Genomic DNA, 19422 nt, shown 5'->3' with positions numbered 1-19422 from the left:
GATATTAACTGGAGACTTATTAGAGATGATAGACCATGACTTATAGATGTGCAATTTTGCCTTCGTTTGCGTCGTTAGTACTTCCGGTCGCTACAGGAAGTGAATTCAAAATGTGCACTTTTTCAACTATTTTTGTTTTTCAATATTTTTCTTTGATATAATTAACGGTAATTAAGACCCTACTAGAAAGGACTAATATATAATTTATTTTAGAATTGATCAATCCACACACTAGATATTCGCATTTAAAAATCTGAAGCGTGTCCAAGATGGCGGGGCGTCTCCGTGAACTCCGCCATTAAGCAAGTCGGGTTCTAGAAGGTCAGCTGAGCGTTTAGATGAACGAAACTTCTACCAAAAAGATTTATGAAATATAAAGGATTCTTTAAATTGCTACATCGCAATTACGTTGCATTGAGTATTGTTTTAATATGAGTTTTCTTCAAACGTCTATTGAAATTGCTTTTGTCTGCATCTCAAAGTAGAATACAACATGACTTCAAGTGGAAATACGATGGCAACAATCTTTTGTTTTGCACCAGGGAAAACTTATCTTAAACCATGGTTATAAGTAATAGCTTTTCAAGAAACTTGCCTGACTTAATATTCACTATGTTTCTGAAGTATTACTTGACTTCTGTTTATTTTTCCACGCAGGCTTGTGACATATTAAATGAACAGAAAAGACAAAAATAAGAAAAACATTTTTTTTAAAAATTGTTTATTAAAAGTTATATAAATATTCTTGTAATAAATGCAAGTTATTGAACATAAATAGTATCACATTCCTTGACCGTCGGATCGAGGGCGAGTGATTTTTTTTTTTTTCATAGAAACATTCCAGTCTTTTCATGAACGTTTAAATCATCTCCACTTTGGGGGAAAACAGGATACAAATTTCGTGGAAAACACTTAAGTGTTACCTGGCCGTTACTATATTATATTTGTATAATGTGATAAATATACTTTCTAACGCTCGAAATTCCGGTTACAAGAACATACATTTCTAATTTTCATTGAAGCTATCAAATCCATCAAATAGATCAAATATTTCGAAGGAATAGCGTTAAGAACTACTTGTGACGTTTGGCACGAAATAATGTATCGTGACCCGACTTAAGTAGTAGACAAATGGTGACAAAAGTGCAGAAATATATAACATTGGCAAGCCTGTTTATGGAGTTGCATGGAATAAAAAGTTGAATACATATCGAAAAAAGGAAAGAAAAACAGTATCATCTTTTCATCACTAATAGAATACCTATCCTAAAAATTACTGTTAAAACTCAAGTAACAATTTCCTATGTGTTCATCTTGAGCAAACTTTAGCAAGCTGGCTGTCATTTTACAATTCCAAACTGAATTTTAAAAAAAATGTAATGTATGTTGGAATCAAAATAAGCAATCTCGCGATATTCGAATGTTAAGTTTGAAGCGGGTTCCCAAAATGTAATGGGTACAGCAATGGATTTTCACGTTGGCGACCCGGGTTCGATCCCCCGTGTGTCCGATTTTCAAATCACTTTTTCAGTTTGATTTTACGTTTTTTTTTCTGAATCGGACGGAAGACCTCTCGTTGCTCGCAACGAGTTTCGTTTCTAGTTAGGGTCTTCCGCTTCCTTCGGAAGACCCTACTGTTATTCTACTGTTTCTTATTATTATTTTATTTTTTTTTTCCCGCTCGATTTTTGACAGGCGATTTCTCAAAGACCTTTGGACTGATTTTTATGAAACTTTCAGGTTAGATACCTTGTAATTAAACCTATTTACACCTGTTTTCAATTTTTTGATGCATGCCTTTAATTGTGAGTTATTGCCCTTTAATTGATAATTTTGATGTCTCGTTTCCACTAAAAATCTCAAGAACCACGTAAGATATTTACACGAAAGTTGGAGAACTTGTAGCCAATACATTGTAGATGTGCAGAACGATAAAATTATAAGCTGATTTCCTAAAGTTTGGAAGCTATAAAACGGCAAATTTTAGTAATTTTTTTTCTTGAATTTTTGCTACTTTTTGTGTAATAACTTTTGAACCGAGAATAATTTGGTAAGAAATATATAACAAAAGTTGTGTGTAATTACGAGAGCTTTCATATTAGATTAATGAAAAGGGGCTGGCCCCTATAATTAGGGGTTAATAGGTCATACACGTTTTTTCTGATAGCTAAAAATATTGGTATATTATGAAAAAGTTTGACTGAAATAATTTCGAACTTATAAAATCTTGTCATTTGATATAAAAAGAAATAAACTTCCAGCTATATTTAATTGTTTTTTATATAAAACAAGTACATGTATGTGAGAAACCTTTCAGGAACAAGTTGTCTACTATAGCCAGCCAAGCCTTTACTGCATACATGTGCACATTTTTAGTTGATGCATCTAAAAGATATAGTTTTGATTCGGTGTTTCTTTGTTTTCTTTTTATTCAAATAATTTTAAAATGTGATGATGTACACAACAATAAATAGTACCTAGTTTAGAGGATTTTTTCGCGCTTGTTTGTAAACAACGCGCGGCATTGTGGGAAATAGGAAGGTACTAAAGACGCGATGTGCTAAACACTTATTTGACCTGATTCAAATTTGTCTGTAAATGTTCCAAACAATTGAATTTTTGTATAGCATATGCCTCGAAGTCATAAAGTCTGTACATAAGTAATTTAAAATACTCAATATTACCATTTAATTAAAAATTAAAACGTCAGGTAAATATCAGGTCTCTAGTATATCCCGTTTTTAGTGTGCCCCTTCGAGTCGACGTCGGACACATGTTTGTCATGGTTTACAAACTGAAAATAGAATGATTTGTGAAGTTGAACATTTTCTCACAAAGAATCCGTTTGTAGACATGCACACTCATTTAATCTGGAGCTACGAAGTACTTTGTCACTTCTCTGGAACATTATTCTAAGCAGAATTATCCCGATTCATATATTCTAAGAATCTTGTGTGAATTGTTTACGAGGAAATTCTGACTGTCACATTAACAAGGATGAACACTCTTGACTCTGCTCCGGATTCCCCAGTGATAATTTCTACACACAAATACACAAAATTCCAAGTAACACGTGCTCAAAACACGTGTGGACCTTTCGGAAAAATGTGAAAGTGTTGTGAAAAAATAAATAAAACAATGTAATGATGTTTCATTTATTTATTTATCAAAAACCTTTACACAGTATCGAGTGATGAAAGAGCTGACGGCGACATTTTAATGTATGATTGGCTTGGACCATTGGAATGAAGGTTAGAATATTTTTATTACTTAAAATTTACACTACTGATTACATGACAGTGACGTACATTGATGTTATTAGAAATACACAGACACACCGATATATTATCTGTTTTACAGTTCAGACGCTCTCTGTTTGCCTTGTAAATCCCCACAGCTTTATATTTTATTTTTTTTTAATTTGAGGATGTAATTTCAACAGTCCTACTATCTATCATAGTGATCATACTCTATAATTCAAACTGCACTTAATGTTACAGAATATATTCAACTAATTATATATTGACAGTGTGACTGTAAGGGTGAGGGCAGATACTTATTTAGTTTTAATTTAGATTGTGCTTGTCAAGCCGCATTTGACATTTGGTGCATCCATGCTCAATGTTCACACTGAGAGTTTATTCAAATGTTTAATTCGAATGAATTCACTGCTCGTTAAATTACTTCCCATTAGCTCCATGTGAACATGAGTAAGGATAGCTAATTCAAATTGAATAGAAATGAATTTTGAATGTAGCTTAAACATGTTAAAGAAGCTAAGCACTGTGTGTCCAAAGTATACTGCGGAAAAATTGTGTGGAGCAATGTGCAAGTCACAATCTTCTTTTGCCAAGGTGTTATCATAAGAGCTCGCATTATGGGCAGGGATTTGTGCTGCTGTCTGGACTCGCTATAAATAGATGTTCTCAAAAAGTCTTAATTATTTAATATCATACTTTACTGATAAAAAAGGACAAATGTTGCTCAGTTAAATTGCAAAAGAAATTTGTTTAAAAAAATTGAAATAATAGAAAGTTTGCATTTTTGTTTGATAAGACTGCTGTAATGGTTTAATGTTTGTTTATTTGCCTTAATCATACATTTTTCAGTCATTTCATGGTGCCACCACTTGGGATGGTATTAGCTGCAAATATAGACTTGTACTCAGCACTTATTGCCTTTAAGAAGTATGAGATCCATTTTGTGCTAACACCTACCGTGACACAGAATCTTGGTTTATGCAGTCTCATAGGAGTAACCTGTCTAAAGCATTTAGCAATGGGATTGGAACCTGCGACGTATGGTTCAGCTTCTTATTGATACTTTGATTTATAATATTTATTTGAGAATTTCACTCATTCACATACTTAGAGATATTGATATATATTGTTGAATAGCATCAATTTAGACCTTTAATTAGCTAAGTAAACATGTACTGTGAGGTTTTTAAGGTCTCATTCATTTTATATGCCAGATGCATGTTAAGGAACATTACTGCATAAATGTTTTTGTCTTAAATTTGAAGCTTTTTACTAATATAGAGATATGTTAGTTTTAAACCTCTTCAAATTAGGGTAGACCTTTACTTTAAACTCAGCAATGTGAGTGTGTTGTGTGAACTTGTGTTAGCGAGACAGTGTGTTGTATGAATTTGTGTTAGCAAGGCAGTGTGTTTTGTGAACTTAATTGTGTTAGCCTGACAGTGGGTTGTGTGAATTCTTGTTAGCTTGACAATGTGTTGCGTAAACTCATGTTAGCAGGACAGCGTGTTGTGTAAAATCGTGTATAAAGTGTAAGCGTGACAGTGTGTTGTGTAAACTCTTGTTAGCTAGACAGAGTGTTGATTGAAATCGTATTAGCGAGACTTCGTGTTGTGTAAACTGGTGTTAGTGAGACTGCGTGTTGTGTAAACTCGTGTTAGCGAGACTGCGTGTTGTGTAAACTCATGTTAGCGAGACAGCGTGTTGTGTGTATTCTTATTAACGAGACAGCATGTTGTGTGAATTCGTGTTAGCGTGACAGTGTGTTGTGTGAACTTGTTATCCTGAAAATTTGTCGTGTGAACTGGTGTTAGAGAGATAGTGTGTTGTGTGAACTCGTGTTAGCAAGATTGCATATTGTGTGAACTCGTGTTAGCCAGACTGCGTGTTATGTGAACTCATGTTAGCGATATTGCATGTTTTTTGAATTTGTGTTAGCGTGACAGTGTGTTGTGTGAACTCGTGTTAGCCTGACAGTGTTTTGTGTGAAATGGTATTAGGATGACAGTGTGTTGTGTGAAATGGTATTAGGATGACAGTGTGTTATCGCAACAGCGTTTGGTGCGAACTTGTGTTAGTGAATAGTGAGACAGCCTGTTTTGAGAATTCGTGTTAGCGTGACAGTGTGTTGTGTGAACTCGTGTTAGCCTGACAGTGTGTTGTGTGAAATGGTATTAGAATGACAGTGTGTTGTGTGAAATGGTATTAGGATGACAGTGTGTTATCGCAACAGCATTTGGTGCGAACTTGTGTTAGTGAATAGTGAGACAGCCTGTTTTGTGACTTTGTGTTAGCGTGACAGTGTATTGTGTAAACTCGTGTTAGCGTGACAGTGTATTGTGTAAACGCGTGTTAGTGAGACTGCGTGTTGTGTAAACTCATGTTAGCGTGACAGTGTGTTGTGTGAATTCATCTAAGCGTGACAGTGTGTTGCGTGTACTTGTGTTAGCTAGACAGTGTGTTGTATGAACTCGTATTAGCGAGACTGCGTGTTGTGTAAAACTTGTGTTAGCGAGACAGCGTGTTGTGTGAACTTGTGTTAGCGAGACAGCGTGTTTGTGAATTCGTGTTAGCATGATAGTGTGTTGTGTGAACTTGTGTTAGCCTGATATTTTGTTGTGTGAAATTGTATTAGCGTGACAGTGTGTTGTGTGTTAGTGTGACAGCGTGTGATGCGAACTTGTGTTAGTGGGAAAGTGTTTTTCAGTGTTGTGATGGCGAGCTGTGTGATAGCCTAATGGCGTCTTTTGTGTCGGTAAGATGGCACGCTTTTATGAAAGTGCTATTGAGCTTTAGCAAGTGGCCCTATCTGGACACGCCTTATTATAATTGATCAGTTCTCAGATATACAGTGAATTACCGGTATTATTGTCACCATGAAATCAGCATTTACAGTTGCAATTACCTAGTTAGTAATCATAAGATATTGGTTTGTCAGTTTTAAAATTATGGTGTTCCAATGATGTGAAGTTGCAGTGTGTTAGCATGTTAATTTCAACAGACTGCCACTCCAATGCAGCTTTAAACAACACGCTGCTGTGTTAACACAAAACAAAATATCATGCAAACACAACTTTAAACAATCTGTTGAGTGTTAGCTTCACTGCATGTTGGATTCAGTGTGCTGGCATATTATCACTGACGTACATGCTAGCACATTGTCACCTCGTGCTAGTATGTTGTCATAAATACTCTAGCACATTATCCTAAACCCACTAGTGCATGATTACTTTGCACTTGTATGTTGTCTTATTAGGGAATAGCATAAATGACTGCCTTAATTGGTGTAAACTTCTTTTAATTGATGAAAGAGTACATTAAAATTTACAAATTATACACAGAAAATGTGACAATATCTTATCTCTCAATTTGATAATCTAATTTATAATCTCATGAATTGCACTTTTTATTAGTAAAAGAATTATAGATTAAAAAATTTCAATTTCTTTTGGATAGGTGTGACTCATCTGAAGACTGAATTTTGATACCAAGCATGACCATGATTTGCCAGAAGATCATCTGTTTGGATGTGACATGGAATAAACAGCATAGTGAAAATAAGTCAAGTTTTGGTTTGTGAAGACAATTTTTAAACACACTGTGTATCATTTTTAAATTTTGATTTGACAACATAAATCCACAAATATGAACATATCAATTGCTCTCAGTTTTTCAAGTGAAATAGTTTTTGTAACAGAAATACATGTACCAGTAATTACATTGGAATAAATGTTATTTTTAAATATAATAATATTTTGTTTGTGTAGCATGTTGACCTCTTTATTAAGGTCTTCCCTTTCAAAGTTTAGACTTACTTATTCTAATGATTAAGATAGATCCTCTGTCTTCAGCAGGAATAGAAGATCTTGTAATACATGTATGTGTATTTTTTACAGTATAATGTAAAAAAAATTGTTATTTTGGCACATACAACTAATTAAAGGCATAAACATGTGTATGATTCCAAGGAATTCAGTACATAGGGCATGTACATGTAGTTTTCTAAAACAAGATTGAAGAGATGTCCAGTCGCATTTCAATGTCAACTGCAAAACTGTGCCTGTTGCATATTTATTAGCCCATCTGAGCTAAAGGAACCAGTAAATTTTTTAAAAACATAATTTTATCCATTATCATCATTGTCTAAAATTTCACAATATCATTTTCCAGAACCAAAGTGAAACTTGGCACAGAGCATCCTTAGTGTAGGGGATTCAAATTGTTCTTATGCAGGGCAATACCTTCAAAGAGATTTGTTTCTTTAATGCTGTAAATGTATTATATTTAGCTTGTACAATATTTGGTGGAAATTGACTTTTGAATAAGTTAGCGTAGATATTCTTATTTATGTTTATGTACAAGACTTTTAGCTTTGTACTTGATTTAGTGATTGCTGCATTCCGCCAAAGCCGCTAAAAAATAATACACAGCCATATGTAATATGTTTACAATATACCTTTCAGAGAATTTTACACTCCTATTGAGGTACCACCAGTTGCTAGTGGAAAGCTGCAAATTCGAAACATACACAACACATTTCTGTGCGTTTATTATAAAAGTATTGTTCTACTTACTGATTGCAACTAATGAAGATTGTTCATCATTATTGTAAATACATTTGGATTTTTTGAATTATTATATAATTTGTTTATTTTATTTACCTAGTTATATTGTATATTAAATGATTTTAAAGCCATTTTTAAGATGGTAATGTAGCAAAACAATTATGTTTCTGTAGTATGACACGTTTCACAAACATGATATATCCGATATCAAAAGTCATAATATTGGAAGTTAAACTGTTGTGGATACGATTTCAAGAATGCTGTTAGAGAGAGTACCCTTTAGACCTCATGCTCACACCAAATTAAAGAATTCAAGTAAGGGTTTCTGAGACAAATCGAAAAAGAGAATGTTAGCAAAGTTGACAATCTAGACAGAAACATTTAATCTTTTGCTTATCGCTAGGAAGGAAGACCCACTCGTTGCTTTGCAACGAGCTTTGCTCTAGTTATTATTATTTTTCTTCTCGGGAAAATTTTGTCCGCGAATGATCTTGTAAAGTACACATCCGATTAAGGGGAAACCTTTTTAGGGTAAGTAGGCATGTTACGTAGATTTGCGGAACGAAGGTCATTTTGCGCGCACGTGCTTGCAAGAGCGCGCACGTGCAACACGTGAAATGACCAATATACTTGAAATTGCCGTAACTTTTACATTTTTCGATGTAATGCTTTGTTATTTAGAATATGTAGACATATTATAAATGTAGATAAGATGACATTGTCAACATGCCATTTTGTGTGCACGTGCTTGCAAGAGCGCGCACGAGAAACACGTGAAATGACCGATTTAATTGATATAGACGTAAATCTTCACTGTTTTGATGAAATGCTTTGAAACTCATAATATAAGGATATAGTAGTAGCATAGACAATATGACATGGGCAAAATAGCAAGATCTCACGCGCATGCACGTGCGCTTCGCTCTGATTGGCTGAAACTAAAGTCTCAATATCTTTCTTGGTTTTTGATGAAATCCTTTGAAATTTTGAACATAGCCATGCATTAGGATATCCTACAACATGATATATAGCAATTATCAAGAAAACACGTGCATGCACGTGTGCTGCAATCTGATTGGCTGAAACTTTAAATAGCTGTAACTCCCTTGGTTTTCAACCAAACAGGATGGGATTTGGAACATAGATAGATATAATAGACTTCTACAAGAAGGTATGGTCAACATGCACATCCATACACGTGCGTGTACGTGCGCTGCAATCTGATTGGCTGAAACTTTAAATAGCTATAACTCCTTTAATTTTCAAACAAACAGGATGAGATTTGGAACATTGATAGATATAATGGACTTCTACAAGAAGGTATGATCACCATGCACATCAAAACACGTGCGTGAACGTACGCTGCAATCTGATTGGCTGAAACTTTAATCAACTAGAACTCCCTTGGTTTTCAACAAAACGGGGTGGGATTTAGAACATAGATAGATGTAATTGACTTCTACAAGAGTATATTACCATGCTCATGTATGCACGTGCGTGCACGTGAAATGAGTAAAACCAAAAATACACTTGAATGAGCCTATTTTTTAATACTTTTGAATTAAATACTTTAATATTTAGTATATTAAAGTATATAGATAGTGTAGACAAGATGATATGGTCATTACGCACGTACATTCATATGCGCACGCGTGCAATGCTAAAATTTGAATGAACTTGGTACCCTTCTGGGTAAACCTTGTTAAAGTCTCAAATGCATAAAGTTTGTCTTATTAAATGAAGCTAACAGGGAATATGGCACCAAAAGGGAGATGGGGAGCGTTTGGGGAACATCTGTAACGGTCCCCGTTACAATTAGCACTAGTTATGTTCCCCAAACGAAGTTGGGGAACATATTGTTTTTACTCTGTTTCTTATTATTATTATTTTTCTTCTTCCTGGGCACTTTTTTGTCCGCGAATGATCTCGTAAACTACACATCCAACTAAGGTGAAATGTTTTTAGGGTCAGTAGACATGTTATGTAGATTTGCGGAACAAAGGTCATTTTGCGCGCACGTGCTTGCAAGAGCGCGCACGTGCAACACGTGAATAACCAATATAATGTATAGTGCCGTAACTTTTCTATTTTTTGACGAAATGTTTTGAAATTCATAATGTAAGGATGTATTAGTAGTATAAACAAGATGACGTGGTCAATATGGGAAGATCTCACGCGCATGCACGTGCGCTACGCTCTGATTGGCTGAAACTTAAGTCTCAATATCTTTCTTGTTTTTTGACGAAATCCTTTGAAATTTTGAACATAGCCATGCATTAGGATATCCTACAAAACGATATATAGGAATTATCATGAAATCACGTGCATGCACGTGCGCTGCAATCTGATTGGCTGAAATTTTAAATAGCTATAACTCCCTTGGTTTTCAACCAAACAGGATGGGATTTGGAACATAGATATATATAATGGACTTCTACAAGAAGATATGGTCACCATGCACATGCATACACGTGCGTGTACAAATGCTGCAATCTGATTGGCTGAAATTTTAAATAGCTATAACTCCCTTGGTTTTCAACCAAACAGGAAGGGATTTGGAACATAGATATATATAATGGACTTCTACAAGAAGATATGGTCACCATGCACATGCATACACGTGCGTGTACAAACGCTGCAATATGATTGGCTGAAACTTTAAACAGCTATAACTCCCTTGGTTTTCAACCAAACAGGTTGTAATTTGAATAAGATATATATATGTAATGGACTTCTATAAGAAGGTATGGTCACCATGCACATACATACACGTGCGTGTAGGTGCGCTGCAATCTGATTGGCTGAAACTTTAAACAGCTATAACTCCCTTGGTTTTCAACCAAACAGGGTGGATTTAGAACATAGATAGATGTAATGGACTTCTACAAGAAGGTATGGTCACCATGCTCATGTATGCACGTGCGTGCACGTGAAATGGGTAAAATCAAAAATACACTTGAATGAGCGTTTTTTTTTTATACTTTTGGATTTAGTACTTTAATATTTAGCATATTAAAATATATAGATTGTGTAGAGAATATGATATGGTCATTACGCACATGCATTAACATGCGCAAGTGTGTAATGATGAAATTTGAATGAACATGGTACACTTCTGGGTAAACGTTGTTAAAGTCTCAAATGCATAAAGTTTGTCTTACTTAATTACGCTTACAGGGAATATGACTATAAAAGGGAGTTGGGGAGCGTTTGGGGAACATCTGTAACGGTCCCCGTTACAATTAGCACTAGTTAAGGTCTTCCGTCTTCACGGAAGACCTTATAGTGATTGTATTGTTTCTTATTATTATTATTATTATTATTCTTTTTTTGACAAAATTTTGTGCACGCGATTTCTCGAAAACTATTCAGCGGTTTTCAACGAAACTTTCACAAAAAATGCGTCATTACATGAACTTGTGCAGTCTATAATTTTTTTTGGAAAATTCGCTTCCGGTGCCAAGTTATGGACAATTTTCTGATTTTAAAATGCGATTTTGTCGCGCACTTTTATCAAAAATGGCTAAAAATATGAACTGGAGACTTATTGGAGACAATAGCTCGTGACTTTTTGGTTTGCAGAATCACCTTTTTGTGCGTCGTTAATACTTCCGGTCGTTACGAGATGCAAACTTAAAAAATCGTATTTTTCTAACTTTTTTGTTTTTCAATATTTTTCATTGATATTTAGTATGTTAATAGATATCTTTCTTATAATGCTCACTATATAATTTGTTTGAATATTGATAAATCGAAACTCTAGATATTAGCATTTGAAAATCTGAAGCGGGTCCAAGATGGCGGCTGTCTCTGTCAACTCCGACATTTCGCAATAGGGGTTTACGGAGTCAGCCGAGCGTTTGCTTGAATGAAGGTAAGACAAGGAAAAATAAAATGTAAAGGAATACTTGGATTCACGTCGTAGTTACGTTGCAATTCTGTGTCGAACTATGTTCTTCGTAAATGTCATCTATAATTGGTTTTGGCTGGTTCTCAAAGTAGAAAAAGAAAAGACTAAATGTGAAAATGAAATTCGATACCTAATACCGGTACCTTCTGATTTGCAACACGTGAAAACAGATCTTAAATCATAGTTACAAGTAATAGTTTTTCTAGAAACAATATCAATGAATATAGTATGTATAAAAATTACAATCTGTTTTTCCCATGCACACTTGTGTCATATGAAAATTATAGAAAAGACAAAATAAGATTACAGTTTTTTAAAAGATCGCTAAATGAAGTTTATATGAACATTCTTGTCTCAAAGATCTTATTCAAGTTATTTAGCATGAATGGTATGCGATTCATTGACTGTCTTCGGGCGATACATGTTTTTCGGCAAAACATAACAACCTTTTCATGAAAGCTTAGCTAGTCGGGATAGTTCACTTAGGTGAAAAACAGGAAATTTTAAAAAGTTAAAAATGCATAACTGTTTCACTGCTTTAGTGTTACTTGCTTATATATGAAATTTGTAAAATGTGTTAATTATACTGTCTTCACCTTGATATTTTAGCTATAAGAACGTTCTTTTTTTCTTTCCATTGAAGCTATCACACCTATTAAATGGAACATTCCAAAGCAAAGGTGCAAAGATTTACTCGTTACGTTTGACGCAAAATTAAGAATAGTGATTCGCCTTTCATTATTCTAAGACAGATGTACTGTTGCAGAAGTATACGTATACAAATACATTTAGAGCTGTAGTCCCAATAGCGTAATAGTAAGCGCATTGCATTTTCACACTGGCAATTCGGGTTTAATCCCATTTGTCTCCATAAGAAGTTTGATCACTTTTTTTTCAGCTCGATTTTGCGGAGGTTTTTTTTCAGAATCAGACGGAAGACCTCTCGTTGCTCGCAACGAGTTTCTTTTCTAGTTATTATTATTATTATTTTTTTTTCTTATTTCTTCTCCTGTACTTTTTTTGTCCGCGAGTGTTCTCAGAAACTGTTCACCCAACTGAGCTAAAACCTTTTTAGGGTTAATAGGTGTGTAGTGTAGGTGTGCGGAACGAAGGTCATTTTGCGCGCATACGCATGCACGTGCGTGCGCGTGAAATGAGTGAATTGACTGATATATTTAATATGGATGTAACTTCTATATTTTTTGATGAAATGTTTTGAAACTCATTATATAAGGATATATAAGATGTATAGATATGATTACGTGGTCAAATTTGCATGAACTCACGCGCATGCACGTGCGCTTTGCTCTGATTGGCTGAAACAAAATCCTCAATATCTTTTTTGTTTTTCGATGAAATGCTTTGAAATTTATAACATAGTCATACATTAGGATTCCCTACAATATGATATATAAAAATTTTCGTGAAATCACGTGCATGCACGTGTGCTGCAATCTGATTGGCTGAAACTTTAAATGACTATAACTCCCTTGGTTTCCAACCAAACATGATGGGATTTAGAACATAGATAGACATAAAGGACTCCTACAATATGGTATGGTCAGCATTTACATGCATGCACGTGCGTGCACGTGCACTTTGCTCTGATTGGCTGAAACAAAAATCTCAATATCTTTTCTGTTTTCTGACAAAATGCTTTGAAATTTAAAACATAGGCATACTTTAAGATGTCCTACAATATGATATATAATAATTGTCATGAAAACACGCGCATGTACGTGCGCTGCAATCTGATTGGCTTAAACTTTAAAATGGCTATAAATCCCTTGTTTTTCAACCAAACAAGATGGGATTAAGAACATAGACAGGCATAATGGACTCCTACAAGAAGGTATGGTCATCATGCACGTGCGTGCACGTGCAATGAGTAAAATAGTGTAGACAAGATGATATAGTCATTACGCTCATGCAATGTTGTTTAAGTCTTAAATGCATAGATTCTGCCTATTTTAATGAAACTTACAGGAATATGGCACTAAAAGGGAGTTGGGGAGCGTTTGGGGAACATCTGTAACGGTTCCCGTTACAATTAGCACTAGTACACATTTTTTTTACCAGCGTATCGGTCGCTAGTGAGCTGTAATTTTTTGCAGTTAACTATAAGATGTATTAATTGTTATTTACCCCCCTTAAGCCACCCATTTCTGTTGAAAATCATGAAAGTCTTTCAGAAAGGTGTGGAAACACACATTTTTCACAGGACATGTTTTCAGAAGAAACAGACTATAGCAATTTCCTGTTTACTGCTAATTTTATTTAATAAACCGGATCTACCCTATAACCTTTGAATAGGTAAACCTAAACCACGTGTCTTGAATTTAAATCACAATAACATTAGTAGGGGTGACAATGGCCAACCAAAGTTTTACATAGAAATTTCTAGGAAAATTCTTTTAAAATCTTCTTCTCAAGAATAACAAAGCCATGGTTGGTCATATTTATATGGAAGCATCCTCAGGTAGTGTAGATTCAAGTTTGTTCAAATCATGATGTTGGGCGGGGCCACAATGGCCGACCAAAGTTTTACATAGAAATATATAGGAAAATTCTTTAAAAATCTTCTCAAGAATATCAAAGCCATGATTGGTCATATTTATATGGAAGCATCCTCAGGTAGTGTAGATTCAAGTTTGTTCAAATCATGGTGTTGGGCGGGGCCACAATGGCCGACCAAAGTTTTACATAGAAATATATCGGAAAATTCTTTAAAAATCTTCTCAAGAATAACAAAGCCATGATTGGTCATATTTATATGGAAGCATCCTCAGGTAGTGTAGATTCAAGTTTGTTCAAATCATGGTGTTGGGCGGGGCCACAATGGCCGACCAAAGTTTTACATAGAAATATATAGGAAAATTCTTTAAAAATCTTCTTCTCAAGAATAGCAAAGTCATGACTGGTCATACTCATACATGTATTTATATGGAAGTACATGTATTCTCAGATAGCGTAGATTCAAGTTTGTGCAAATCATACCCTGTCCCCTTTAAGGAATGGTTGGGACTACTGGGTATTGGGTAATTATAGACCGGTTAGTATTCTTAGTGTTGTTTCAAAAATTTTAGAGAGATCTGTTCATATGCAACTTTCAAAATTCTTAGATCGTAATAATATCTTATATGAGTTTCAATCTGGTTTTAGAAGTAAGTACTCCACTGAATCTTGTTTGATACATTTATTTGATTTTATAAGAGATAATACTGCAAAGGGATTATATACTGGAATGGTTATGCTTGATCTGCAAAAGGCATTTGACACTGTTGACCATGACATACTTTGTAAAAAACTAAAAGCAATTGGTGTTCAATCTGTTGATTGGTTTTTATCTTATTTGTCTGAAAGAAAACAGTTTGTTCACAGTAATGGAATTTCTTCAGATGCTGGTATTATCACTTGTGGTGTACCACAGGGCAGTATTCTAGGCCCTTTATTATTTTTAATTTACGTTAATGATATGGTTACTAGTGTTGACGCAGATTGTAAACTTATTTTATACGCTGATGACAGTGCCATTATATTTGCACATAAAGATCCTGATTTTATATCAGAAAAGCTTGGTAAAGTTTTAGAACAGACTTCGCACTGGCTTGTTGATAATAAATTATCGTTACATTTAGGTAAAACTGAATGCATTTTATTTGGTTCCAAAAGAAAGCTTCAAAATGTTGAAAAGTTCCAGGTTGTATGTAATGACCATAACATTGATTGTAAAGAAAAAGTTAAATATCTTGGAGTTTTGATCGACAGATGTTTAAGTGGTGAATACATTGTTGAATCGATTGTCCAGAAAGTAAATAATAGATTGCGATTTCTGTACCGACAAGCCCGGTTTTTAGATACTTTTTGTAAAATGACTCTGTGTTCAGCATTAATACAATGCCATATTGATTACGCCTGTAGTGCTTGGTATGCAGGACTATCCAAAACTTTAAAGAAAAGGTTACAAATTTGTCAAAACAAGATGGTTCGTTTTATTTTGAATTTAGGTCCTCAGGCAACTGTTAATTACGAAATACTTAGTCAATTAAATTTATTAAATATTCAAGATAGAGTTTCTCAGCTTAGACTCAACCATGTTTTTAATATTTTTCAAGGAAAAGCCCCTTCTTATCTTAATGAACATTTTATACTTCGGTCAAATTTTAGTAGCTATCATACTAGATCAGTCTCAAATGCAGATTTTGTCGTTCCAATAACTAAGCAAAAACAATCTGAATCATTTTATTTTAATGGAATCAAAGACTGGAACATGTTACCAGCACAAATTAAACCTGTTTTAAACACTGGAAATAATTTTGCTTTTAAAAGAAATGTCAAGAAATTTTTATTAGAAAGGGGAATTGCCCAGTGTAAAAGTCAAGTTGTGTTTTATTAGTTTTCATTATTAGTATAAGTTGTTCCAATTACAATCATGTGAATATTTGGTATACATTCACAATACACTTCATTTTTAAGGATCTTTGTGTTGTCAACTTGATCCCATATCTTAGCTATAGTATTTTAATTTTATATTTATCTGCTTATATTATTTAACATCCAATTAATATACATGTTTGAGTATAAGGACCCCATTGGAAATAAGCCATTGGCTTTCATGGGTTATCCTTGGTATACAAATATAATCTTATGTGAATCATATTTATAAATTCATGTCTTTTAAAAATGATAGATTCCGATATTTTATATCAATTATATTGTTTAATGCCATCTTTTATATATATATATCTTAAATTATATTGTGAATATTGCAACGTATGTGTAGTATACCAAATAAATATCTATCTATCTACTTTTGGGTTTAAACTTTTCAATAATAAACTAATTTTTGCTTTTATGCTAGCCACAATGCTCAGGTGACAGGGAATATACACGAGTGATATATGAAAAGCTCTAACGAATCAAATCTAATCAGACTAATGTATGGAACGCCGGGACTGTCTTATATGAGGATTAAATATTATATGCAGTGCTTCCTTCATTATATGCGGTACTATTTTTATTATATGAAGTAGTTTTTACATTATATCGTGTACAACCTCCATTATATGCAGTACTTCTCTCATTATATGATGTAGATATGTCATTATATTATGTACATCTATCATTATATGAAGTGCTTTTAACATTATATGCGGTAGTTCTATCATTATATGCGGTAGTTCTAACATTATATGCGGTAGTTCTAACATTATATGCAGTAAACACAACAATATATTATGTACTTCTCACATTATATACAGTACATTCATCATTATGCATAGTATTTCTGTTATTATGATGATGCTGATCATTAAATATTATGTCCGGTCCAGTTAGCATTCCGTGCGGTAGATTTTGCATTTCGTTATGATGTAGACACAGTATTATATGCGGTGCTTTCTTCTTTATGATGATGATCTTTCGGAAGCTACCCTTCGGAACCCTCTCTGTTATATTTAGAAAGTTTAACTTTTTGCGTTCTTAGATATGGACATTCTTCATGGTTTTAGGTTATATTTTTTAAATTTATTTAGTTTGACAAAAACCACATGTGGCGCAAGTAAACAAAAATAATAATTAATATAGTCACATGGATTTTCTTATATTAATTAAATGCAACACGCATGAAGTTACAAATATTTCTTGTATATTTAACATCTGCTGAATTAAGAATTTCATAAGTTATACATGTATTTTTGAAAAGTGTACAAAATTCACTTTTGAGTTCAGGCGCGGATCCAGAATTTTTTTTTTTTGGGGGGGGGGGGGGGGGTCACCCCAGTCCAAAAAAATAAAATCCACCCCCCCCCCCCGAAAAAAACGTACAATCGCCTAAATTTCAAATACCTATTACATGGGGGGGGGTCAATGACCTCTAGTTTTTCAAACCTCTGACTTTTCATACCAATTTAACACAAATTCGCGGTTACCAGGGGGCGGGGGTCTGCGATTTCCGAGGGTGGTCCAAGGTTACCTTTTTCTTGCCCCCACCCCCTTTAGATCCGCGCGTGATTAGTTGTTTATAAGGAGGGCACAAACAAATAAAAAATTATGTTCATCTTCAACAACAGTTGATACAATATCTTTCATCTCTTGGGTAACATAATCTGCCAACCTCTATCTTTATTTTGTGGACACTTATTTTCAATCCAGTTAAAAAAGAACTAAGATTTTTGGAAATTAAGTATGGTTGAATTTCAAGCTTGTTAAGATTTCGTTGACTTATTAACTAGATTTATCCCTACATTAATTAAAGGAATTTCGAAGTCATGTCAATACTTCAGTAGTTTAATTACAATGAGAGAGAGAGAGAGAGATGCGCTTATCATTGAAATATTTTTACCATTCCATTGTATTAATTGTTAAACTATGGCATATAAAAAATGTATGATATTCACTGTCTTTAACTGTACTATATAAATGATATATATCAGGAAAAGACATGCGATTTTCAGAGCAGACATTACACGCGCGTAGTAACACCCTCCCCCTTTTCCTAAACATAACTTTTACTATTGAAAATTCTCAATGTTTTTTGACTTGTCCACTTTCTTCAGGTAACTTGGGTTATTTTTTTTCTCCGGCTGAACCCCCCCTCCCCCTTCCCCCACTTTCAAAAACAACGTCTACGTCACTGTATTGAGTCGTCGTGGATTGTACTTCAAGAATTTACTTTTGTAAAGGGTAATTTTACATTATGAAAAATTAGCACACCCCACCCCTAAATACAAGTACAATAAATAATGTAATGTTTTCTATAACGCGCTGTTAAAGACCTGCGTACTCGAAGACATCAGTTAATTTTTTTTCATTACCCATTTTAAAATTGATTGTCCTACATATGAAATGAAGCTTTTTGAATGCCATATTGTTCACAAGAAAGAAAAAAAATCTCTCATTTTTTTTCCACTCCCCTTCTCTCTCTCTCTCTGTTTACTTCATACTATAAAATAGATGGCATTTTTTTACTCAATTACCCTACTTCTTATCCTTTAAAAACAATTTAATTAGTTCATGTAGCATTTATTATTCACCGCTTTAATCAGAGACATAAATAATACGCGCATGTATTTTTATTGTACTGAATTCAACAGTTGATAGAAAGAAGAACCTTGAACAGAGAGTTCCGAAGGGTAGCTTCCGAAAGATCATCATCATAAAGAAGAAAGCACCGCATATAATACTGTGTCTACATCATAAAGGAATGCAAAATCTACCGCACGGAATGCTAACTGGACCGGACATAATATTTAATGATCAGCATCATCATAATAACAGAAATACTACACGTAATGATGAATGTACTGTATATAATGTGAGAAGTACATAATATATTGTTGTGTTTACTGCATATAATGTTAGAACTACCGCATATAATGTTAGAACTACCGCATATAATGTTAAAAGCACTTCATATAATGATAGATGTACATAATATAATGACATATCTACATCATATAATGATATAAGTACTGCATATAATGGAGGTTGTACACGATATAATGTAAAAACTACTTCATATAATAAAAATAGTACCGCATATAATAAAGGAAGCACTGCATATAATATTTAATCCTCATATAAGACAGTCCCGGCGTTCCATACTAATGGGCAAGTTTAAAGTTTTGATAAATATTCACAAACACTCAATGGATCATTGGATGAACAGGACAAAAAATATATTCCC

The 19422-nt window shown here is 34.0% G+C and overlaps 1 long non-coding RNA gene across 1 annotated transcript; it reads left to right on the top strand.

Annotated features, from left to right (window-relative positions):
• The first annotated feature begins 3183 nt into the window (after nt 1–3183).
• Nucleotides 3184–8273, top strand: LOC134245302 (uncharacterized). The gene is made up of 3 exons (XR_009987378.1): nt 3184–3251; nt 4110–4298; nt 6717–8273. It is a non-coding gene; the product is annotated as an uncharacterized LOC134245302 (long non-coding RNA).
• Nucleotides 8274–19422: the final 11149 nt, after the last annotated feature.

This window comes from Saccostrea cucullata, unplaced genomic scaffold (assembly GCF_032062105.1).
Source record: "Saccostrea cucullata isolate Sc308-1 unplaced genomic scaffold, CSIRO_AGI_Scuc_v1 ctg125, whole genome shotgun sequence".
NCBI lineage: Eukaryota > Metazoa > Mollusca > Bivalvia > Ostreida > Ostreidae > Saccostrea > Saccostrea cuccullata.
The sequence above is the reverse complement of the archived record's forward strand: the minus strand, read 5'-3'. Positions and strand labels throughout refer to the sequence as shown.